Below are 26700 nucleotides of genomic sequence, written 5' to 3'. Positions count from 1 at the left end.
ATTTATGACTGCAAATTAACAGGTTTTTAAGGTACAAATAAATTCAAGCTCCTTTTAAAATTGATAGTTGAGATATATTTCTCTGAAAAAAATGTCTGTTTTAATACTTTTCCCTTTAAAAATTGGATTGTCTTTGTTCAGTTGTAAGAATTCTTTTTATATTCTGGATTCAAGTTGTATTTCCATATGAATTTTAGAATGAACTTGATTTCTGGGGAAAAATATGGCAGCTAGAATTTTTATTATATTGTATTGAATCCATAGATCAATTTTGGGAGTACATCTTAACAATATCATCTTCTAATCTATGAACATAAAGAAAATGTCCTCCATTTCCTTAGGTCTTTGGTTTCTTTGAACAATGTATTGCAGTTTTCAGAGTACAAGTTTTGCATTTCTTTTGTTACATTTCTTTCTAAGTATTTTATTTTTTGAGATAACATTATAAATGAAAGTGTTTTCTTAATCTTATTTTTGGATTGTTCATTATTAATTGATAGAATTATAATTGTTAATTCCTATGAATAGAAATACAGTTGATTTATATATACTCATTGTATACCCTGTCACTTTGCTGAACACATTTATTAGTTCTAATGGGTTTTTAGTACATTCCTTAATATTGTATATTTTCTATATATGGTCTCATGTTATTTGCAAATAGATATAGTTTTACTTCTTCCTTTTCAATCTGGATGCCTTTTATTTTATTTCCTTGACCAATTTTCCCTGAATAGACTGAGCTGAAAAATGAAAGAACTCCTAATCTTGGCTGCACTTACTCAGTGGAGCTTCCATTACATTGAGCTGGGGGGCGGGGAGCAAGCTATGGCTCAAATGCCCCAGACCCACTGTTCTTAATAATGAGATTTAGTATTTGTCCGTTTTCTGTATGTCCTTCTGACAATTTCCAAAGGTTTTAAATGGTCGCTGTTTTTATCACTTTTATTAGGTGTAGTTTTTTTCACTAGGGAGAGGGTCCATAGAGCTCCTCATACCACTGATGAAAAGTGCTTCACCCTTCTGTAGAGCATTCATTTCTAATAGCTGCTATAACAAATTACCACAAACTTACAGGCTCAAAGCAATGCAAATTTATTCTCCTACAGTTCTGGAGGCCAGATGTTTGAAATTAGTTTCACTGGGCTAAATAAAGGTGTTGGCAGGGCTGGTTCCTTCCCTATATGATTTCACACATAAGTGGGATATAACATTGAGACTCATGAACATAGACGAAAGTGAAGTGGTTACCAGAGTGAGGAGTTTGGAAGAAGGGATTAAAGGGAGTCAAATATATGGTGACAGAAAATGATTTCACTTTAGGTGATGGGCACACAACACAATGAATAGTTCACATGCTATAGAGATGCACACCTGAAACCTGTGTGTTTCTATAGACCAATGTCACTGCATTAAATTTAATTCTTTTTAAGCGAGAGGAGGGGAGATAGACAGAGTCCTCATGTACCCCGAGTCAGATCCACCTGGCAACCCCTGTCTGAGCTCATGCTCGAATTAACCAAGCCATCCTCAGTGCCTGAGGCCACACTCACACCATTGAGTCACTGACTGCAGGAAGGGAAAAGAGAGAGAAGGGGAGAAGGAGGGGAGAGAAGCAGACGGTTGCTTCTCCCTCGTGCCCCGACCCAGGACCTCCACACACCGGCCCCACACTCTAGCCACTGAGCCAAATGGCCAGGGCCTAAATTTAATTTCTAAATAATGAAAAATTAAAAAAAAGGATTTTAACAATCATTATCTGCAATTTTTTCTCATGACATATAATATAACATTTTCAGGATCTGAGGATGAACAAGTAAACATTTTAGGAGTAGAGCTAAAGGTGTAATTTTTCAAAATTGTACAATTTTAGTGATTGGAAGGAGCTTTGTAGATGAAGAAACTGTAGCTTGGATGGGTCATAATCCCACTGAAGGTCATATTCTCAGCATGCGAGAGAGCTGGAACCAGGCTTCCAGACTCCTGTTTTAAAACATAAAGTTTGGATAATTAAACAAAAATAAATTCATATTATTTGTGGATTCTAAGCCATAAATATAAAATTTAAATTGGTGAATAACGAAAGCACAAAATCGGTTTTTGTCAATTTAAAAGTAATATATGCAACTCAATCACTGTATTCAAATTTCATTTTTTATAACATCTTTTGCCTTTTAAAGATAAGTATTGGCCGCAAGCAAGATGTTTTCTTAAAGTTAATTTCATTCATGTTCAGGAATATGTGCAACAAATGTAGTTGTTACCATATGCACTGAACAATAAACATATGCACATTTTGGTAATTTCTGGATAATGTATCCTTCGGTGAGTCCAAGTGAGAGAAATCATCCACAATTTCAGAAAGACTCTGGGAAATTTAATTGAAGGAAATGTGTGTGAGGTGGAAGGGTCCCTTCCCCAAAAGCATTTTCAGTAATTTAAGTTTATAAAGTGCAATGATCCTCTTCAGTCCTTGTCTGTAGGGTTTGTTCCCCACAGCTCCTGAAGGACATTCAGGGCACGGTAACATTTCTCTTTTGACATAAAATTACCTATGGAAAGAGTTGATTAATGATTGCACACAGTACTTTGGGAGAAAAGTCATCATGAGAGTTGGAACTGTTCCTTTGAACAACAATGTCTGCACTTAAGAGTTTTTGAAAGCCGTTTCACAAAAACAAACAAACAAACAAAGTCTCCCTCCCCTGATGGATGCTTTTTACAGGCGTGCGTCATCCTCATCCAGTGAGAAGGTGAACAATAAACTATTGTCAGTTATAAGCAGTAGTTACAGGGAAAGAATCTGGCCCTTGAAAAGGATGGATTACACTGCCGAATAGATTTGATCTAACCCTCTTGTTAGCATGTAAAATTCCCTTTGTAGTATCTGTTCAGAGAAAGGAAAAAAAGATAGCATGGGGGTGTTTTCTGGGCACAGAACTGGGTTCTATGGAATAGATCCTGTTTTGGGTTTGTTTGTTTTTTTTACTGCAGAATAAATATTCTTTATTAGACTTCCTGATTTACTACTCATCTATAAATACAGCACAAGAGTACATCAAACATTTTCTCAAATGACTGAATTTAAAGGTCTCCTTTAACAGAATCATAAAACAAATCTCTTTAATCAAGAAAAGTCATTATTGGATGTTCAAGAATGTTTGACATAAAATTACCCATGGAAAGAGTTGATTAATGATTGCACACAGTACTTTGGGAGAAAGTCATCATGAGAGTTGGAACTGTTCCTTTGAACAACAATGTCTGCACTTAAGAGTTTTTGAAAGCCGTTTCACAAAAACAAACAAACAAACAAACAAACAAAGTCTCCCTCCCCTGATGGATGCTTTTTACAGGCGTGCGTCATCCTCATCCAGTGGGGTTTGTTCAGGTGTGGTGGAGGAATGGTTTATAATTATTCTACTGAAAGTTTTTTCAACCTCATAGAACTCTCTGTCCTGGAAATAAACATGGAGGAATAGTGACACAGAGTGTGACACATGGTAAAATATAATATAACAAGGTTTCCAATCTTTGTTGTACTCTGTCCTTTAAATAATATGTGTCTTGCTTTTCCAGTGGGACAAACCTTTTAGGTTCAGTTAAAAGCTGTTATTAAATTCATCCTAGAGCCTTGGTCAGCAAACTGCGGCTCACTCATGAGCCACATGCAGCTCTTTAGCCCCTTGAGTGTGGCTCTTTCACAAAATACCACGTGCGGGCGCTACCTTGATAAGGAATGTACCTATCTATATAGTTTAAGTTTAAAAAATTTGGCTCTCGAAATTTCAATCATTGTACTGTGATATTTGGCTCTGTTGACTAATGCGTTTGCCGACCCCTGTCCTAGAGAATCATTAGATACACTAATCACATTATTTTTATTTCATGTTAACCAGGCGTCCCCAAACTACGGCCCGCGGGCCACATGCGGCCCCCTGAGGCCATTTATCCGGCCCCCGCTGCACTTCCAGAAGGGGCACCTCTTTCATTGGTGGTCAGTGAGAGGAGCACTGTATGTGGCGGCCCTCCAATGGTCTGAGGGACAGTGAATTGGCCCCCTGTGTAAAAAGTTTGGGGACCCCTGAAACAAAACATGGATTTTATAGCAATTCCGATGCCTATGGAAATGAAGAGTTATACCTATTGTTTACATAAATGAAAATATCATTAATATGACAGCATTTTTTAAAAATCATGGCCTGTTCACTTAAAATATTTAAGTATAATGTGTATGTACAAAAATATAGATAGCATGATATTTTAGGTCTATTAATTTGAACAAACAACACATCTGTGTAACCAGCACTCAGATCTGAAGACAGCATCCCAAAAGCCATTTTTATTTAATCTTTTTTAAAAAGGATTTGAGCCCTGGCTGAATGGCTTGGTTGGTTAGAGCATTATCCTGAAGCACAGAGGTTGCTGGTTTGATCCCTGGGCAGGGCACATACAAGAACAGAGCAATGTTCCTGTCTTTCTCTCTCTTTCTCTCTCTCTCTCTCTCTGTCTCTCTCCATCTCTCCCTTCTTCTCTCTAAAATCAATAAAATAAACATAAAAATTAATTGGCTAGGACTTTTTTTAATAAAAAGGATATGATACATCTTGTTTAGAACTTTGAAAGGTTGAGTAGTCATTTTAGGGGCATATTTTTTTCTTAGGCAGTTTAGTGGGACTTACATGTATTTGTGATACCCTTTCAAACAGATGAAAAAGTAAAGTAAAAGAGAAAAGTATAATTTATTTTTCATTCAGTAAAGGAGGCAGTATTTATAGAAATAAGAGAAATACCAAATTTCCCAAAGAAGATTGAACTGTTAGTTTTAAATTCACAGACTCTCTAAGACTGTGACTTGAGGGAACAGGTGTTCTGCACAGCCCAGACTGCTGGAGGCCACCACTAGAGGGAGGCAGAGGCTCTCCAGGCCCTCGGGCTGGCTTGGGGGCTGTCAGCTGGGTGTGTCTTAGTGGTGACGAGGTCAAGGCCCAGGCAGGACTCTGGCAACCAACAGGCCAAAGAAACTTTCTGGACAAAGAAAAGTTCACTGCTCAGATGTAGGTAGGAAGGTGAGGAGTAAGCAGAGGAATCTGAAACAGCAGGCTTAAGCGATTAAGCAGGACCTGAGCTGGCGGCCCAACAAGAGGAGGCAGAGAAGGTTTCTAAACCTCTCAGAGATGACACATCAGCCTGTGGGGGCATAGGGTCTATTGTGCAGAAATAGTTTAGTAATATCCCTGACATTATAGATATAAAGTCAGAGGTGTTTTCAGTTGCAGAGACATATACGATGAAGCTCAGAGCAGAACACCTCTCTCCTAGCTTCCAGAGCTCATTTTGTTCTTTATTATTAATCAAGTCAGATCATTTTATTACTTACTGTTACTGAGCTGTGCTGGAAAGATGTTATAGATCAGGAGCCTGGAAAACACAAATTGAAAACAGGACCAAGTAGTTTTGAAAACTGTTGGCTGAGGGCAGAGGTGGATTAAGGTCGGTTGAGGCCCCAGGCACAGAAGAAAATATTGGGCCCCTTACAGTAGAAAAAAGTGTAAAGTTGGGTTTTTGCAGGGCCCTTCAGAAGTCGAGGCCCGGGGCACCTGCCTGGTATGCTTGCCATTAAATCCACCTCTGGCTGAGGGAGTTTGGGAGGGTTGTTGTAAAAGCAAGTCATGTTATTGTTCAAACAGAGCTCACACTGCTAACTTTATCTTCAGTTGCCAAAAAAAAAAAAAAAAAAAAAAAAAGAATGAAGAGTGTGAGGCAGCTGTGTTAGGCTTGCTCACTTGTATACCAGCTGCAAGCACTTTGATTGATTAGTGCATGAGCACCTGGCAGAGCCACGTGTGTGTGGCCTATATAAGGCTGTGGGTGTTTGCGCTCGTGAGGGGTTGAGGATTGCACAGTACCACACCACTGTGAGGTTCCATTTTGCTGTTTGTTTGCCTGTGAGGCAATTTTCCCTGACTGTGTGCTTGTCCACTGTTGTGAGAATCTATTAAACGGAATGGCCCAACACTTTCCTGTTCCGCAGTTTCTCTACCGTCTACCTGAATCCAATGTGAGCCTGCCTGGCCTTGGCCACCAGCATTGCATCAAGAATGAATGAAAAGTATAGCTACAGAGATGCCCATCAACGCTCTGCTCTGGTGTGTGGGTGTGTGTGTGTGTTTGACACGTATGTTTATGTGTGTGCCCAATACTCTTGGATCTGTTATAGCTATTGTAATGCTAATATTTACTTTGAGTTTACAGGATTCCGGTTTTCCTCATATCAAATGAAAATAATAAAGTTTTGGTTGCCAGGGCAATGAATGGACATGGTGATTCTTGCCATTTTATTTGCCATTAGACAGGATACAGGTATCTTGTTTTATAAAAGTGAATCTGTGGTCTGCATGTGTTTTGGAATCCAGGTCACAAAGTTAAGTGTAATTAGTTTTAAGCTAAAGAAGACACACCAGAGAAATGCAAATGGTAGTTGGAGCTTCATTTACCTTGGACAAATATAAACATTATAAGAAGCTTGTAAGACTTGGTTGATGGGTTAAGGCTTTTCACTTTGCTCCATATTGTCAGGCTTCCTAGCTGTGGCTGGCTAGCTTTTTATTTTTACTTTAAACAAATCAAGGTCATTGGTTTAATTTTTATATTAGCTCTTTAGCTTTAGGCTATGTCACAGCTATGAACCCAGCAGTACCTACCTCTTCTTAGTTTTCTGTTTTGTGAATAAATGTTTCTGAAAATAAGAGAGGCCAGTGGAAATTGCCAGAGTTCAGGAGCTTTGCAGACGGTATTCAGGTTAATACTGTATTCAGATTAACACTGATGGCAAACTTTAAGGCTTAGATTTATGATACTATGGGTTAACTATTTCTGAAAAGAAAAATCACTTACTCAGGAACAACTCAAATTAAGTTCCTACTGATGGTGTGGCAGTTGTATGCTTTTCATGTGAAATGTGTTTTCAGGGCATGTTGAATGTAAGAACAGTCATGAGGAGCTGTGATCTGTTCAATCCAAGTATAGGCCAAGTCTGAGCCAAAGCTAGGTTTGGCTCTGAGATGTACAAGGCCAGCACAAAAGGGTGCATAGGTGTAGCTGATGTGGTACCTGATTTGTGCATGTGCAGCCTCATCCCAGGGAACACCACAGGCTAGACTCAGGGAAGCTGAGTTCTGTCATCAGTTCCAACATTCGAGTGCAGGCAGCAAAGGCCAGGCCACAGCAGTTGGGGCAGAAGCTGGCTGGAGCCTGGAATGGAAATGGGAGAGAGAAAGCAACCAAGTGATATGAAGCGTCCTGAGGCTGTTGCTATAAACTGCTCGTGGGTGTGTTTTCAGTGCCTGTTGACCATGTATGTGACACACAGGCCAGTGTACAGACACAGAGCAGATACCCAATATTATTGAAGAATGAGGTATTTTGTTTTAGTAGATTTTCCAAATACTGGATCAAACTCTTCAAAATGCATACATTCACCATTTCCAGGGACACCCCTTAAATGAGGTGTACACTTCCTGAGTTTTTATAGCAAAGTTTATGAGTTTAATATAAACTTTACTAGATGGCCATCTCTGACTGCACCATGCTATAAAATAGTGAAGGCTTCAGGCTTATTAAGCTTGGACAGACTTCTTATCCATACAGGAAACATGAAGTCTTTCCAGACTTACACATTTAAAAAAAAACAAAACCTTGTGCATTTTTTTTGTGTGTATTTTTTACACTAGCTATGTGAGGGTGTTTCTTATTACATCTAACCCATCTGTATTAATGCTCTTCCTCCTTCCCTTTTGGTCAACTTAGTTCTGATTTATCTGCTTTGGGCTACAAATACAGATGTTCAAATTTGTAAAAATTATGCATAAAATGAGAGGAGGGTCCTAGAAATATTTTATGAATAACCATATTTCCCTATGTAAAAGATGTTTCCATGTATAAGATGCACCTTAATTTTGGGGCCCAGAATTTGAAAAGAAAATGTATTACATAAAGTTATTGAACTCAAGTTTTATTCATGATTAAACAATGAGCACAAAGACAACAAGCACAAAAAAGCGGAAAATGCAAGTAGAAAATCTACAACTACTATATAAGACGTACCCAGTTTTTAGACCCCAAATTTTTCGAAAAGGGGTGCATCTTATATATGGGGAAATATGGTAAGCATACAAACTTTAGTGTGTGGACATCAAACTTTAAACATCTACATATTTAAGCCGCTCCCAATCCTTTTGGTGCCTTTATGTCCTGTTTGATTTTATAGTTAAGATAAGCATGGCTCATCTCTGAAAATGTGAGGTATTTAACATAATCAGAAATGTTATTTGGCAGTATACATTTGCTATCATGTCTTTTCTAGAACTGTGACTGGCACAGAATATGGGCTTCACAAATATTTATTGTATGAGTGATATACTAAGGAATATATTTATCAGGCAGGATGTGCAGTTTCTGTCCTATGAAATTTAGCTATATGCCCAGTTCAGCAGATGGTACATATAAGTACTGTAGTAACTAAGAATGATGTGGCTGAAAGCTAACAATGCTGATATTATTCGGCTGGGGTCACAAGCTCAAGGTCAAGGGCAACACTGGTCAGCTCAACTGTTTGTTTTCCATCAGTGTCTTTGGGTCATAAGTGAACTCTCCAGTTCACTGGCTCAGCACTGCTTTTGTTTTACACTTGGCCAGGTCATACAGATAAGTCACCTGCTGGGTGTACTCTGTGGGAGTTTGGATTTTTAGATCCCTCAAAGTGGAGTTGCCGCCTTATATAATCATTATTGAATATTCTTACCATACAAGGTAGTACTAGATGATGAGAAACATGTTTTAAAAAACCCAAACTCTTGATTCCCCTCCAATCCCAAGCCTACTTTTCCCATAGTTTTCCCCAACTCAGTAATGCCTGCCTTCAAGTGCCAAAAACTGTCAGGCTGTTTTGCCTTTCTTTCCTATCTTTTGTTCACTCCATCAGCAAATCGTACCACCTTTGAAAGATATTTAGAATTTAGGTATATATCACCCCCATTACTATACCTCAGCTCAACCTACCATTATCTCTAGTCAAGATTTGTGTAAAAGCCCCTGCATCATCTATCTGCTTCCATGCGTGCTCTCTTATAGTTCTCCCCACAGCGAGGTCCTTTTACTATGGAAATAAATCACATCAGTTCTCTGTTCAAAATCCTCTATTTGTTTCTTACCTTGTTCAGCATGAAAACTGAAGTCCTTTCCATGGTGTATAAGGCCCAATGCTTTCTCTTGCCCCATTTCTCTGACTATCCTTACCCTTCTCCTTATTTTCTATAAACAAACCAACTACACTGGCCCCCTTATTGTCTTCGGAACATCCCAACATGCTTTTACCTCATGGCTTCTGCACCTGCTTTTTCTCCCATTTTCATCCTCTCCCACTACATAACCAAATGACTTATTCCCTAAGGACCCCCCTTCAGGTGTATACCCAAATATTTCCGTTTTAGACAAGCCTTTCACAACTACCCAACCTAAAACAGAACTCCCACATCATTTTCTAGGCCCTTTGCCCTGTTTGTTTTTGTATAACAATTTATTATATGACATTAGATATTTATTAATGTATTCTCTTTCAAGAATGTGATCTTCTAGCCCTGGTCAGGTAGCTCAGTTGGTTAGAGTGTCATCCTGATATCCCAAGGTTCAGGGTTTCATCCTTAGTCAAGGTGCATACAAGAATCAACTAATAAATGCATAAATAAATGAAACAACAAATTGATGTCCTTCTCTCTCTGCCTCTGTCTCTCTAAATATCAATTAAAAAGTGTTAGAATCATTGTATTAGAATACTATGAAAAATTATATGCCACCAAATTCAACAACCTAGAGAAAATGGATAAATTCCTAGAACTATATAATCTTCCTAGACTGAGTCACCAGGAAGTAAAAAACCTAAATAGACCCATAGGCAGGAAGGAAATAGAAACAGCTATCAAAAACTTCCCCCAAAATAAAAGTCCAGGTCCAGACGGCTACACTAGTGAATTCTACCAAACATTCATAGATTTGGTTCCTATCCTTCTCGAAGTCTTCCAAAAAAATAGAAGAAGAAGAAATACTTTCTAATACATTTTATGAAACCAGTATAACCCTCCTACCAAAACCTGGCAAGGACAATACAAAAAAAGAAAACTACAGACCAATATTGCTAATAAATACAGATGCAAAAATCTTAAATAAAATACTATCAAATAGAATACAACAACACATTAAAAAAATAATATATCACAATTATGTGGGATTCATTCCAGGAGCACAAGGATAGTTTAACACACATAAACCAATTAACATAATACACCATATCAATAAAATAAAACAAAAAATCATATAATCCTATCAATAGATGCAGAGAAGGCACTTGATAAGATACAATATTTTTTTGTTTAGAACATTCAATAAAATAGGTATAGAAAAAAATTACTTCAACATACTAAAGGCCATATATGACAAGCCATCAGCTAATATCATACTAAGTGGTGAAAAACTGAAAGCTTTTCCTCTAAAATCAGGAACAAGACAAGGCTGCCCACTCTCTCCCTTCCTATTCAACATAGTGCTAGAAGTACTAGCCAGAGCAATCAGACCAGAGAAACAAATAAAAGGCATTCATATTGGAAAAGAAGAAGTAAAGTTTTACTTTTTGCAGATGACATGATCCTACTATATATAGAAAACCCCAAAGACTCCACAGAAAGACTATTAGAAACAATAAACCAGTACAGTAAGGTTGCAGGATACAAAATCAATATACAGAAGTCTATTGATTTCATATACACCAACAATGAAACTTCAGAAATGAACTAAAAATATAACCCCTTTTACAGTTGCAACAAAAATTCAAATACGTAGGAATAAACTTAACAAAGAATGTAAAGGATTTATATTCTGAAAACTGCAAAGCATTATTAAAAGAAATAGAAAAAGACAATGAAATAAAAAATATTCTATGTTCATGGATAAGAATAATCAACATAGTTAAAATGGCCGTATTATCCAAAGCAATATACAAATTTAATGTAATCCCCATTAAAATTTCAATGTCAATTTTTAAAGAAATGGAACAAAAAAATCACCACATTTGTATGGAATCATAAAAACCCCAAGTAGCCAAAGCAATCCTGAGAAAAAAGAATAAAGCCGAGTTTTTACAATACCTGACTTCAAGTTATACTACAGAGCCACAATAATCAAAACAGCATGGTATTGACAGAAAAAAATAGACACACAGACTAATGGAACAAAATTAAAAGCCTAGAAGTTAAACCATACATATATGGACAATCTTCGACAAAGAAGCCAAAAATACACAATGGAGAAAAGAAAGCCTCTTCAATAAATGGTGCTGGGAAAATTGGAAAGCCACATGCAAAAGAATAAAAGTTGACTACAGTTTGTCCCCTTGCACAAAAATTAATTCAAAATAGATCTAAGACCCAAATATAAGATCTGAAACAATAAATTATATAGAAAAAAACATGGGTACTAAACTCAGGGACCTTGGCCATAGAGAAAAGTTTATAAATTTGACCCCCAAGGCAAGGGAAGTAAAAGCAAAAATACATAAATGGAACTATATCAAACTAAAAAGCTTCTGCACAGCAAAAGAAACTGACAACAAAACAGACAGTCAACTAAATAGGAGATGATATTTGCAAACAAAAGCTCTGGTCTGGGGTTAATATCCAAAATATATAAAGAACTCACAAAGCTCAGCCACAAACAAGCAAGCAATCCAATTAAAAAATGGAGAGAGGACCTGATCAGCCACTTCTCCCAAGAAGAGATACAAATGGCCAAAAGATACATGAAAAAATGCTCATTTTCACTAGCTATTTGAGAAAAGGCAAATCAAAACTACAATTAGATACCACTTCACACCTGTTAGATTGGCTACTATCAACAAGACAGGTAATAACAAGTGCTGGAGAGGCTGTGGAGAAAAAGAAACTCTTATTCACTGCTGGTAGAAATGCAAACTAGTTCAAGTATGGTGGTTCCCTAAAAAATTAAAACTAAACTACCATATGACCCAGCAATCCCTCTACTGGGCATATACTGCCAAAACTTTATGTATTGGTACATAAAGACACATGCACCCCCCATGTTCATTGCAGCATTGTTCAGGACGTGGAACAGTCTTGTGGCCAAGACATAGAAATAACCAAAATGTCCCTCAATAGATGATTGGATAAAGAAGATGTGGTACATATATACAATAGAATATTACTTAGCCATAAGAAATGATGACATATTGCCATTTATGATAACATGGATGGACCTTGAGAACATAATACTGAGTAAAATAAGTTAAAAAGCTAAAAACTATATGATTTCACACATAGATGGGATGTAAGACTCATGGACATAGACGAAAGTGCAGTGGTTACCAGGGGGAGGGCTGGGAGAAAGGTGTAAAGAGGGACAAATATAAGGTGACAGAAAATGATTTGACTTTGGGTGATGGGTATACAACATAATCAACAGTTCAAATGCTGTGGAGATATTTACCTGAAATCTATGTGTTCTTATTGACTGATGTCAACCTGTTAAATTTAATTTTTTAAATTAAAAGGAAAAAAAAGACAATCAATAAATTACAAAATGAAATAAAAAAATTTTAAAAATATTCTTTTTATTTATTTATTTATTTATTTGTTCATTTTTAGAGGGGACAGAGAGAGGGAGAGACAGAGACAGAGAGAGAGAGAAGGGGGGAGGAGCTGGAAGCATCAACTCCCATATGTGCCTTGACCAGGCAAGCCCAGGGTTTTGAACCGGCGACCTCAGCATTTCCAGGTCGACGTTTTATCCACTGCGCCACCACAGGTCAGGCGAAATAAAAAAATTTTAAAAATGTAATTTTCCAGAGGAGAGGGATTTTGTTTATTACTATATCCTGAGTGTGTAGAATGAGGCCTGGTTTTATGGGCTCAATCAACATTTTCTAGAGCACACCATCCACTTCATAAGTGGTACCCTATGCAAAATGGAAGAATGAAAAATATAAATAAGTGAAAGAAAAAATAGGCCAAGAGATGTATTCAATTCAAGAAATATTTACTGTGCGTTAAGTATATGTTAGGGACTGGCAGAGGTGGAATTAATGGCAGGCGCACAGGGTACACTCCCTGGGTCCCGGCTTCTGAAGGACCCCGCAAACTCCATCTTTACACTTTTTTCTAATGGCACCAAGTCTGCTTTCATATGTGCAATTTCAACATTAATAGTACATGATATTTTTATTTATTTAAAAATAGGATTAATATGTATTTCTATTTTCTCTATCTCTTTTTTTTAAGGGGCCCAATAACTTTCTTCTGCACCCGGGGCTTCAACCGACCTTAATCTCCTTCTGGGGACTAATCTAGGCCCTGAAAATACTCTAAGGAACAAACCAGAAGAAACCTGTTCTTGTCGAGATTGGGTATGGCAATGAATGGAGATGAAGACAACAGAAGGAGAGGCGGCCTGGGATGGTGGTTGAGTGCTATGATGTCAGCTAACCTGGATTGGAGTCTCCTCCCTGCTGCTTACCCGAGTATCTTGAATCAGTCACTTAAGCCTCTGATGCTTCGGCTTCTTTTCTTCTGTAAAGTTGATGTGATTTACCGACTGCATAGTGTCGGAGGGTTTTATGACACAGTACCCATAAAACACTGGACACATGACAACATTTCACAAATGTTGATCATCATTAGAGCGAATGAAGACATGGAAGCCAAATAACAGTGGCTTTTAATCTGAATGCTATGCAGGGTTTTTAGGAGAGAACCGAGGTGACCTGGTACCTGAAACTGTAGTGCAGAATTTAGTACTTTTATGTTAAGAGGAGAGGAAGTTAATTCAGAAAATGACATGTAGAGAGATGTCTGACTGAATTACTCTGAGAGAAACTGCGTGGAGCATAGACAGGCGGACAACATGTAGTAGCAGCAGAGTTTTTGTTTTGCTGTGGCAGGAAAAGTGAGTAGATTTGCTCCCCATCTTGTTAAAAAAAAAAAGTATTACATTGAAAAGATACCTTTTAACCATTTTTCCTATCTTTCAGAGAAGCAGAAAAGACAGATCCATAAAACTGATTTTATAAATATACTATAAAAAATAGAATAGAAAAATATGGAATTAAGTGAAGTTAATTGAATAAACTGAGAAGATGTTGAAGTTCTTGTTAACGTTTATCTGTTTTGTTTCCTGTTTTGTGAAAGGCCCTGTTTTTAGGAATAAATTTTAATTTTTTAATTAAATTTTTGTATTGGGGTATAGGTTTCAAGAGTGCAACTCAATAAAACATCCTCTGCAGCCCTTTTAAAACATTGCACGGAGACTTGCCATTGGCATTGCTATTCTATTAAAACAGTCATATACGGGAATATACAGTTTCTTCTGGAAGATCAGCTCAGTCCTAACTGGAAGTAAATTATGGCAGGAGCTAAGGTTTCCCCGCTTTTCAGCACAGTATACCCAAATTTCCAACAGAGTTAAAGGGGAGTCTACATCATAAAATGTATAAGGTCATCTATGTATTTATTTCACATCTCTTGAATAAGAAAATCTAAAGCTTTTGCAGATGTAGCATTACACTTCTACTCTAACTCTTGAGTGATGGGATTAAAGCCAGAATTTACATATAGGACAAAAATCTTACTACGAATGTTTCCAAAAAAAAAGGAGGAATTAAAAATGAACAACACTGATGAGAATTCTCTTGTGTTAGTATACGCAGGACAGCTTGACCATCCATTTTGCCTAAACTAGTCCCTGGGGGACCAGCAGGGAGACGAAAGGCAGCTGTGTTAGGGAGGGACCCCCACTGCTCTTAGAGCTGTCTAGCCTGCTGAGGGCTGGAAATTCGCTTTGGAAAAATGGCAGAATGAACACCTGCAATCTTAGGTCATTCTTTCCTGGATCTCAGCCTGACTACCATGAGCCAATCTTCCCTGAAAAACTGTCTGAAGATATGAATAGCCTCCTAAACAGCTTCTTGGAGCAAAAATAGATACAAAGGAGTACGTGTGTGTGGTAGGGCAAGAGTCTTGGTCTCTCTCAGCTGTATTGTGAGCTGATTACAAAAGGCAAACTTAGACCTATGGACAGGAAAGACCAGTCCCTCCTCTGGTCCATGAGGTCTCATCCCTTTTTGTCTACCGAGACACCTGCCTTCTGGACTTGACTGATGTCAGGAAAGTGTCTGGCCTTGGTGGCACCTTGGAACCAAGAGGCAGATGGTATTGGGGATTGTACAGGGACACTGGAGTCCTGTAAAATTCAGCCATTACTTAGGTACTGCCTATTAAAAAGATATAAAGAAAACCCTTATATACAACAGGGACTCAACTTTAATATTAATGTTAAATTTAATATTAATGCCAGCTACAAAAAGCAAGACAGTCAGTATGTATGAATCTTACTTGATGTGTAAGTTACTGGAAAAGTTATTTAAATTCCCTGAGCTTCAATTTCCTCTTTTGTAAAATAAATTATTGCAAGGATTAAATAATACTGCACTTAGCACAATAATACTGTATGTCTGACATACAGTAAATACTTAAATATTGACTATTATTAATTTATCCAAGTCTTTTTTAAAATATTTTTTTCTTAGATAGCTCTTCCTGGTCACACTAAAATAGTGTTTATCATGTCATATCTATTCTTTTATCCTGCCTTATTTATTTTCTTCATAGATCTTATCAGTGTAACTCTGTGTATGTGTATGTGTGTGTGTGTCTGTCTGTCTGTCTTACCTACTGAAAGTAAACTTCTTAAGGACTTAGTTGGTTCATTGCCAGGTTGAGAATAATGTCTGGCACATGGTAGGCACTTAATAAAAATTTGTTGAATAATTAAATAACTGACTATATTCCACATGATCATAACTTTAAGCAGAGTCATGATAAAATCACCTGAAATAAAGACTATCCTATTTTGAAAGTTAGTAAACCATTCCAGTTTTTATCAACTCACACTGTTAAAAAAAAAATACTTTCTTATGATAACTAAAGTACTGGCATTAAGAAATAATTTATGCCTGACCGGGCTGTGGCACAGTGGATAAAGCATCAGACTGGGATGCAGAGGACCCAGGTTCCAAACCCTGAGGTCGCTGGCCTGAGCTCGGGCTCATCCAGCTTGAGTGTGGGCTCACTAGCTTGAGTGTGGGGTTGCTGGCTTGAGCGTAGGATCATAGACATGTCCCCATGGTCACTGGCTTGAGCTCAAAGGTTGCTGGCTTGAGCCAGGGGTCACTCTTTCTGCTGTAGCCCCGGATCAGAGCACATATGAGAAAGCAATTGGTGAACTAAGGTACTGCAATGAGGAGTTGATGCTTCTCATCTCTCTCCGTTCCTGTCTGTCTGTCCCTATCTGTCCCTCTCTCTGACTCTATCTCTGTCACTGTCACAAGAAAATAATAATAATAATTATGACAAATTCTTTCACTCTCTAATTTACGAATTGGAGAACTGCTGGCCATTATCTTCTGAGTGACATTTATTGAGTGAAAGAGCAGTAATACATTCCTCCTCAACTTCCATGTTCCTGGACTGAGAAACCTCATCTCTTCACTTCCTAATGATCAAAAATATGTAGTTCTATACAGTTCTCTTCTGAATCTCATCCAAAATCTTCACCTCTCTCTTTTGTTTGGACTTCAGAATTGGAAAGCGTGTTGTGTTCCTGACCACTGCAAAGCATAATTGCTGAATTTGCCTCATAAATTCTACAGCAGTTCTCCTAGTTCTATATCCAAAAAAGGTACTTCTGTGTTTTACGATGTCACATCACTCACTCATGGCCAGCACAATTCACCGTGCCCTCAGGTCCTTTTCCTGCCCACCTTGCACAGACTCAGCCTATCCTCATTTGGTAAGGACTTTATTTTAGTACCTAAGTTTCTCCCTTGTAATTGAGCTTAATTCTGTCTTTGGCCACTATTACGACTTGTGTCCCCTCCACTCCCTTTGAAAAGAAATGTACCTGTTGACATCCGAACCTGCAGTACCTCAGAATGTTTATGGAGTGCCTTTAAAGAAGCAGTTAAGGTAAAATGAGGCCTCTGGGGTGGGCCCTAATCCAGTGTAACTGTTTTCCTTACCAGAAAAGAGATTAGAATGCAGAGGCGCAAAAGAAGAACCATGTGAAGACAAGAAGAAGGTGGCTACTGACTAGTCAAGCTGAGAGGCCACAGAAGAAACCAACCCTGCTGACACCTTGAACTCAGACTTCTAGCCTCCAGGACTATAAGAAAATAAATTTATATTATTTGAGTCACTCACTCTGTGGTACTTTGTTACGGGAACCCTAGCAAACTAATATAACCACTTCCTGTGATAAATAACATACTTTGAATTCTGATCCTGTCTCCCAAGGTGCTAGACTCTGTAAAAATGCTGACTGCTATTCTGTGGTTAACCTTTGCTACCCTTTTCTCTTCTGGGGTTAATTCTACAAAAAAAAAAAAAAAAAAAGCACCCAAAAGAGAATGGGCACTAAGCTTCCTGCACATGATAGGATCATGGAAGGTAAATTAAACTCTAGTCTTGTTTACAGTTCATGGTTGACTACTCTGAAGGATTTCTGGGAAAGCACCCAGAAGCAGTTAGGTCTGCTGGAGGTCAGCATTAAAGGTGTCACTGATAATTAAGGATTTGTGATGAATGAGCTTATCAAAGGAATGCACCTGTGCAGAGCAGGTAAAACCAAGGAGCAAACTGTAGGAAGCATCAGGGCTGGTGGAAGGAAGAGCAAGAGAAGTCAGAAATGGAGCCACAGAAGACAGCTGATGAGACAGGAAAAGAACCAGAAAAATGCTTAAGGAGTTTAGCAATCAGAAGCCAGGGGGCAAATAAGAGGGTAGTTCACACCCTCCTCCACTGCCCACTGTCAGCATTCCTACCACCACTAGCCACTAAATTGCCTTAATAAGCCCAGTGGACAATCTCTGTAGACTCTGTCTTTTTTATTTTAACCATCTGGTGGCACTTGACATTGAAATCATTTCTTCTTTTTTTGAAACACTCTTTGTCACAATACTCTTCTGGTTTTCTCCTGTTCCTCTCACTGCTTCTCAGTTTCCTTCTCCTTTAGTCACTCTTCAGATGTCAGCTTTGTTTCGGAATCTTCCTTGCTCAACTTTTCACTAAGCACATCTTTCCTACATCCATCAGCCACTTCTAGAGCACTCCAACCACTTCATAGGTGGTACCTTATGCATTCAATTTATCCAAATACTTTTTCTCTTCCCAATATTTACTTTTTCTGGGAACCATTGTTGACAATATTCTATTGATAACTAATATCATCTTTAATAGCCAATTTCATTAGACATGCATTTACCCTCTTAAAACTATATGCAAAGTATTATATGCCAGGAACTATTCAAAGCACTGAACTGCAATGTCAATGATTAAATGTGGCTCATTTACATTTTATCAGAAGCCTTCAATTCCTAAATCCAAAAGAGTAAGTAGCAGTAATAATATTTTGCATTTTTATTACAGTTTACATAAGCTTTATATTATGTATATTATACTACGTGATGTTTATAACAACTCCCTAAAATGGGTTGGGAAGGTAGCATTTTAACCTCAGAAAATTCAAGCTCAGTGATTCTGACAAAAATGTCTTTCTAGCCTGACCTGTGGTGGTGCAGTGGATAAAGCGTCGACCTGGAAATGCTGAGGTCGCTGGTTCAAAACCCTGGGCTTGCCTGGTCAAGGCACATATGGGAGTTGATGCTTCCAGCTCCTCCCCCCTTCTCTCTCTCTGTCTCTCCTCTCTCTCTCTCCCTCTGTCTCTCCCTCTCCTCTCTAAAATGAATTTTAAAAAATGTCTTTCTAAAAATTGGCAGAGCCAAGATTTGAAAACAGGTCTTTTGGCTCCCAAATGAATACTGATTCCTTTCCACTCCAGACGCTATGTATGAACTAGCTGTAATGGTGCTTTGAAATCTAGAGGGAGAATGGGGTTTCCACGGTGTTCTTATTCCTGCTGTAACAAATTACCACAAACTTGTTGGCATAAAACAATATGCATTTATTCTATTATAGTTCTGGAGGTTGGAAGTCCAAAATGAATTTCACTAGGCTGAAATCAAGGTGTCTTCAGGACTGTATTCCTTCCAGAGGCTCCAGGGATAAAATCTGTTTCCTCATTTTTTCCAACTTCTAGAGGCTGCCATCATTCCTTGGCTAATGGCCCCTCCACACATTGCCGTTTCTACTACTTTATTATACCATCTTCTTCCTCGTGTATCAGATGCCTCAGTCTAGTCCTTTCTTATAAGGACCTTGTGATTATATAATTGGAGCTGTTAGTGTAGGCAGCTACTTAATTATTAATAAAGGAAGAGAGCAAATAGAATCAGACATTAAGCCTGACTAACTAGGAAACTTCTGCTTCACAGGCTCCCCAGGGCACAGCCATAGCCTCTGTGGAAAGGACTTAATTCCTGCAGACAGGAAGAACTGGCTTTCCAATCTCTCTAGGGAACAACCAGCCCATAGGAGTCAAAATAATGGCTTAAAGGGGTGGAGTCTAAACTGGAAAAATCTGCATAAAGAATCAGTTGGATAAGGGCATGAAACCCTGGGAGATCCAGGAAAGCTACTGGATAGGGGGAGGGCCCAGCGTGAGCTCAGGAAAACCCAGAGAGTAGGTTGGATAGTTTGAACAACAACTTGCTTGTTCCTGAAATTAAGAAAATATATGGAGGCTTAAGAATGACCTTGAGGCAGTTACTACTAGAGTCTGCCTGCCCTCTGCATTCCCTAAGGTGTATTATTTCCTTTCACCCCAATAAGACTTGCATAAAGAATCAGCTATATTTAAACTTCTCCCATGCAGGTGCCCTTTGAAATTCTTTACTTGTGACAATACAAGGACCCATTTTTTTCTGGTAACAGAAAATCCAGGCTAATCTCACCATTTCCAGATCCTTAATATAACACAGCTGCAAAGTCCCTTTTGCCATTTTGTTAATATAAATTAACACTCACCAACTCTGGGGATTAGGACCTGGATCTCTTCAAGACAACTGTTCAGCCAACCACACACGATATCCTTTAAATTATACATTTAGGAGACTACTGTTTCCTAACAAAAAGTCACTCCAGACCCCAGGCTCCTTCTTCCATTCTTCTGCATCCAGATAGGTTCATCAATGTTTATTTATTCAGCCGATAAACATTACGGAGATCTTACATGTGTCAGTCACTATGCAAGGTATGGGGCATACAATAAGCAGACAGTGACAGTGAAGGAACATATCAGGTGTGATTAAGTTTGTTTTGCCTGAGTGACTCAACGAAGGCTTTGCAGACATGGAATTGCTTGAGCTCTGTCTTAAATATTAGTAGGAATTTGTCAGGCAAACGACAACTAGAAAGAATTCTAGGCAAAGGGACAGAAACCATTTAAGACAAGAAGTGTAAACCACACAGTATATTCCAGGAACTGGAAGTAGTTGTTCAATACCGCTAAGTGTGTGTGCTTGTATGCATGCATGTGTCTTTCGAGGACCTAAGAAATCTCAGATAAACATGGTTAATTATAAGGAATGACATACTTTTTTTCAGGCACTTTATTAATTTATTTTAATAAGAAACATTTGAGTTTCTCTGAAAAATTCTAACATTGCTATGCCTCTGTCAAATGCCACAGGATTTTTCTTATTTCTGCAGTTTGCAATGGAAAGGAAAGCTCTACCTCATTAAACACACACAAAACTTTTGAATAGGTTCAATTATATTAAAGGCTACAATGGTAAAAACAAGCTTAATAAGCACTCTCTATCCCCGAACTGAAGTTTTGCTGTTTCAAGAAAAGAATATCTTTGACTGATAGATGTTTACTGTTTAATTCTGCCACACAGAATGAAGGGCAAGTAGCCAACAGAGTGAGCAAAGGAAATTCAAATTTACAAAGGACCATTTAAATAAGAAATCAGATTGGCATAACATGTGTTCCATTCTAATCTAATTTTTGAATGCAAAGCTCTTGCTCTCTCAGGATCTAAGATCAGGCTTCTGCACTGAAAGGCGCTTGCATTTTACTTCATTTACCTGCCTGTGTGAAATAATTTCATAGTCAATATCTAGTTCACTTGGCCCATCAAACCACTTGTCTGGAAAAGGAGTCAAAAATATTTTGGAAGTGCGCTTGGCTGTGTGTGTGCATGAGAGAGAAAGAGAGAGAAACAGAAAGGCAGGAAGAAGAGGCTGTTTTTCATTCCTCAATCATATTTTGGATTTTTTAAATTAAATGTGTTCTTTAGGGTAAAAAACTGTAAATGTTCTTAAATAGAATACATAAATGATAGAGCTAAACCATACATTTGAGTAAAACTAAGGATAGGATTATACTTAACTATCTTAACTCACCTAGAGTCCAGGTTTCCAAATGTACCTATTTCCTTCTTCTCAGTCCCTCCCTCTGCACTGTCATTTCATCCCCTTTGCTTAGGTTTCCCGGTCCTGAACAGAGCAAAGCAACCCCCTCTCACTACCATCAGAACAATCAAACAACTTCCTTTGCTCTTGTTAATCTTCTCCTCAAACTCACAACTTCGTAGTCTCCCCTTCCTGACAACCTGCTTACATTATAATATCTTATGTAATTTCTGTCCCTGAGGCCCCACTAAAATTGACCTTTAATAGTATGTATTTTTTATCACCAAATATGATTGTGTTTTGCCTCAGTTTTTATTCTCATTGACTTTCCTGCCATTTGTTTATAAAACTTTCTCTTCCCCTTGACATCCTTACCCTGCATTATTCCAGTTCTCTTTACTTCTTCTGACTCCTGCAAGTTTCTAAAAGTAGGTGTTTTTCAAAGTTATCTTCTTTCTTTAAAGGCATTACTTTGAAGATCTTGACTACCACCCCTCTGTTTTGACTGTTAAGGAAGATGGCTTCCCAATTTTCCCCAGTCTTAGCATCTGCTTCCACTTCAATTTTCTATGTCTAAAACCAAACCCAGCATCGTTCCCTGTTGCCTGTTGTATTTGAGACTTATTTTTTCTATCTGATTAATGAGACCATCAATTTCCCAACCCAAATTAAAATTTTCAAAAATTTCTGTGGCCTCTTCCTCTCCCTCACCTCATGAGATGCCAATTCTCATGGAATCTACTTCCTTAAACCCCTTGCATCACTGACCATCGCATTTGCACCATTACCACCTTACATTAGCCTCACATTGCCTTTTTTTCTGGCCCATTATCATAGATTTAACATAATCTTCCCCCACCTTCATTCTCTTCTTTTTTAAATTAATTTTAATGGGGTGACACTAATCAATCAATCAATCAGTCAATCAGGGTACACAGGTTCAGAGAAAACATCTCCAGGTTATTTTGACATTTGATTATGTTGCATACCCATCACCCAAAGTCATATATAGTCTTCCATCACCTTCTATCTGGTTTTCTTTGTGCCCCTCCCCTCCCCTCTTTCCCTCCTACTCCTCCCTTCCCCCTTCTGTAACCACCACACTCTTGTCCATGTTCCTGAGTCTCATTTTTGTGTCCCACCTATGTATGGAATCATATAGTTCTTAGTTTAGGTCTTTGACCCATTTTGAATTAATTTTAGTACAAGGGGACAAACTGTAGTTGAGTTTCATTGTTTTGCATGTGGCTTTCCAGTTTTCCCAGCACCATTTGTTGAAGAGGCTTTCTTTTCTCCATTGTGTGTTGTTGGCCCCTTTATCAAAAATGATTTGACCATATATATGTGGTTTTATTTCTGAGCTTTCTATTCTGTTCCATTGGTCTGAGTGTCTATTTTTCTGCCATTACCATGCTGTTTTGATTATTGTGGCTCTATAATATAATTTGAAGTCAGGTAATGTAATGCCCCCAGCTTCGTTCTTTTTTCTTAGGATTGTTCTGGCTATTCAAGGTTTTTTATAGTTCCATATAAACCTGATGATTTTTTGTTCCATTTCTTTAAAATATGACATTGGAATTTTTATAGGAATTAAATTAAATTTGTATATCACTTTGGGTAATATAGTCATTTTGACTATATTTATTCTTCCTATCCAAGAACAAGGAATATTTTTCCATTTCATTATATCTTTCTCAATTTCCCTTAACAATGCTTTGTAGTTTTCATTATATAGGTCCTTTACATTCTTTGTTATGTTTATTCCTAGGTATTTTATTTTTTTGTTGCAACCATGAAGGGAATTGTTTTATTGAGCTCATTTTCTGATGTTTCATTGTTGGCATATAGAAAAACAATGGACTTTTGTATATTAATTTTGTATCCTGCAAACTTACTGTATTGGTTTATTGTATCTAGTAGTCTTTTTGTGGAGTCTTTGGGGTTTTCGATCTATAGGATCATATCATCTGCAAAAAGTGAAACCTTTACTTCTTCTTTCCCCATATAAATGCCTTTTATTTCTTTCTCTTGTCTGATTGCTCTAGCTAGAACTTCCAGCACTACATAGAACAAGAGTGGAAAGAGTGGACAATCTTATCTTTTTCCTGATTTTACGGGAAAAAGTCTTCAATTTTATGCCATTTAATATGATGTTAGCTGATGGTTTACCATACATGGCCTTTATTATGTTGAGATATTTTCCTTCTATACCCATTTTGTTGTGTTTTAAACATAAAATGATGTTGTATTTTATTAAATGCCTTTTCTGCATCTATTGATAAAATCATATGGTTTTTGTTCTTTGTTTTGTTGATGTGGTGTATTACGTTTACCGTGTTACGTATGTTGAATCATCCTTGTGATTCTGGAAAGAATCCCACTTGATCAAGATGAATTATTTTTTTAATGTGTTGTTGTATTCGGTTTGCTATTCTTTTGTTTAGTATTTTAGCATCTGTATTCATTAGAGATATAGTTTTCTTTTTTTGTGTTGTTCTTGCCAGGTTTTGATATAAGGGTTATGTTGGCCTCATAAAATGTGTTTTGCAGTATTGCTTCTTCTTCAATTTTTTGGAAGACTTTGAGTAGAATAGGAACCAAGTCTTCTTTGTATGTTTGATAGAATTCACTAGTATAGCCATCTGGCCCTGGACTTTTATTTTTGAGGAGGTTTTTAATGGTTGTTTCTATTTCCTCCCTGCTTATGGGTCTGTTTAGGCTTTCTGCTTCTTCATAGTTCAGTCTAGGAAGATTGTATTGTTCTCGGAATTTATCAATTTCTTCTAGATTGTTAAATTGGGTGGCATATAGTTTTTCATAGTATTCTACAATAATTCTTTGTATATCTATGATATCTGTGGTGATTTCTCCTCTTTCATTTTGGATTTTGTTTATATTAGTCCTTTCTCTTTTTTCCTTGGTGAGTCTTGCCAAGGGTTTGTCAATTTTGTTGATCTTTTCAAAGAACCAGCTCCTTGTTTTTTTAATTTTTCTATAGTTTTTCTGTTCTCTATTCCATTTATTTCTGCTCTGATTTTTATTATTTCCTTTCTTCTGCTGGTTTTGGGTTGTCTTTGTTCTTTTTCTAGTTCCTTAAGATGTGAAGTTAAGTGATTTACTTGGGCTTTCTCTTGTTTGTTCATATAGGCCTGTAGTGGTATAAACTTCCCTCTTATTACTGCATTTGCTGCATCCCAAAGACTCTGATATGTTGTATTATTTTCATTTGCCTGTATGTATCTTTCGATCTCTGTGCTTATTTCTTCTTTGACCCACTTATTTTTTAAAAGTATATTGTTTAGTTTCCACATTTTTATGGGTTTGTTTACCTCTTTTTAGCAGTTGAATTCTAGTTTAAGGCTTTATGATCAGAAAATATGCTTGGTATAATTTCAATCTTTCTGAATTTGTTGATGTTCCTTTGTGGCCCAACATATGGTCAATTCTTGAGAATGTTCCATGTACACTAGAGAAAAATGTATACTCTGGCACTTTGGGATGAAATGTCCTGTAGATGTCTATCATATCCAATTGTTCTCGTGTTTTGTTTAAGGCTAATATTTCTTTATTGATTTTCTGTTTGGATGAACGATCTAGTGCCGTCAGCAGTGTATTGAGGCCTCCAAGTATGATTGTATTTTTGTCAGTTTTGTTTTTAGGTCAGTCAGTAGCTGTCTTATATATTTTGGTGCTCCTCAGTTTGGTGCATACATATTAAGAAGTGTTATGTCTTCTTGATTCAGTGTCCCCTTTATCATTATGAAATGATTGTTTTTGTCTCTGATCACATTTGCTGTCCTGTAGTCAGCATTGTTAGATATGAGTATTGCTACACCTGCTTTTTTTTTTTTTGAATGTTATATGCTTGGAGTATTGTTTTCCAACCTTTCACTTTGAATTTGTTTTTATCCTTGTAGCTTAGATATGTTTCTTGTAGGCAGCATACAGTTGGATTTTCTTTTTTAACCCATTCTGGCTACTCTGTGTCTTTTTATTGGTGAGTTCAACCATTTACACTTGGTGTAATTATTGACATTTGAGCATTTTCTATTGCCATTTTATATATTGCTTTCTGATAGTTTTGTATCTTGTTTGGTTCTTCTCTTTTATTTTTCGATCATTTGTTTTTGTTTGGTTGTAATCCATACTTCTTTTCTCTGTTACTTCTTTTTTCAAGCCATGTACTTCTATGTTGGTTTTTTTCAGGGGTGGTTACCATTAAGTAATGGAAAGCATACATATCATATTCATTGTAGTACATTATCTCATGAATGCTTCTTTGTCCTCTCCACTTTTTTGTTTCTTTGTCACAATTAATCTTGTTTTTATTGCAATCTTGCTGGAGCTTTTATTTGTAGTTTTGTTTTGTTTTGTTCTTTGTGTCTGGTTGGAAAACCCCCTTTAGTATTTCCTGAAGTGGGGGTTTTCTGGTGATAAATTCTTGCATCTTTTCTGTGCCTGTGAATGTTTTTTTTTTTTCTCCTTCATATTTGAAGGATAGCTTCATGGGTATAGTATTCTGGGCTGGAAGTTCCTCTCTTTCAGAATTTTAAGTATGGGGGTCCACTCTTTTCTAGCTTGTAGAGTTTCTTCTGAGAAATCTGATGATAATCTATTGGGCCTTCCTTTATATGTTGTATTCTTTTTTTCCCTGGCTGCCTTGAGAATTTTTTGTTTGTCATTGGTTTGTGCCAATTTCATTATGATTTGCCATGGAGTAGGTTTGTTAGGGTTAAGATAACTCAGTGTTGCCTGACCTGTGGTGGCGCAGTGGATAAAGCATCGACCTGGAAATGCTGAGGTTGCTGGTTCAAAACCCTGGGCTTGCCTGGTCAAGGCACATATGGGAGTTGCTGCTTCCAGCTCCTCCCCCCTGTCTCTCTCTCCTCTCTCTCCCCCTCTCTCTCCTCTCTAAAATGAATAAATAAAATAAAATAAAATTAAAAAAAAAAAAAAAGATAACTCAGTGTTCTGTTTGCTTCTTGAATTCGAGGCTTTAGTTCTTTCCACAGGCTTGGGAATTTCTTGTCTATTATTTGTTTAAATATGTTCTCTATTCCATTTTCTCTCTCTTCTCCTTCTGATACACCCATTATTCTTATGTTGCTCTTTCTGATGGAGTCAGACAATTCCTGTATGACTATCCCATTTTTTTAAATTCAGGAGTCTCTCTCTTCTTCTCTCTGTAGTACCTCTAGTTGTCTGTCTTCTATGTCACTAATTTTCTCCTCTATCTGGCCTGTTCTATTGGCTAAGCTTGTTATCTCAT

The 26700-nt window shown here is 37.4% G+C and overlaps 1 long non-coding RNA gene across 1 annotated transcript in view; it reads right to left on the bottom strand.

The window, feature by feature from the left end:
* Positions 1–1084: 1084 nt before the first annotated feature.
* The window catches only part of LOC136320082 (uncharacterized), a 40214-nt gene continuing 14598 nt past the window's right edge, over positions 1085–26700 (bottom strand). The window contains exons 2-4 of the long non-coding RNA XR_010728258.1: positions 7114–7254; positions 5381–5421; positions 1085–1983 (exon numbers count right to left, since the gene is read on the bottom strand). This is a non-coding gene — a long non-coding RNA (uncharacterized lncRNA). The remainder of the gene's footprint in view (positions 1984–5380; positions 5422–7113; positions 7255–26700) is intronic.

The sequence above is a fragment of the Saccopteryx bilineata genome, chromosome 1, assembly GCF_036850765.1.
Source record: "Saccopteryx bilineata isolate mSacBil1 chromosome 1, mSacBil1_pri_phased_curated, whole genome shotgun sequence".
In the NCBI taxonomy this organism is placed as follows: Eukaryota; Metazoa; Chordata; class Mammalia; order Chiroptera; family Emballonuridae; genus Saccopteryx; species Saccopteryx bilineata.
This window is presented reverse-complemented; position numbering and strand designations above follow the sequence as displayed.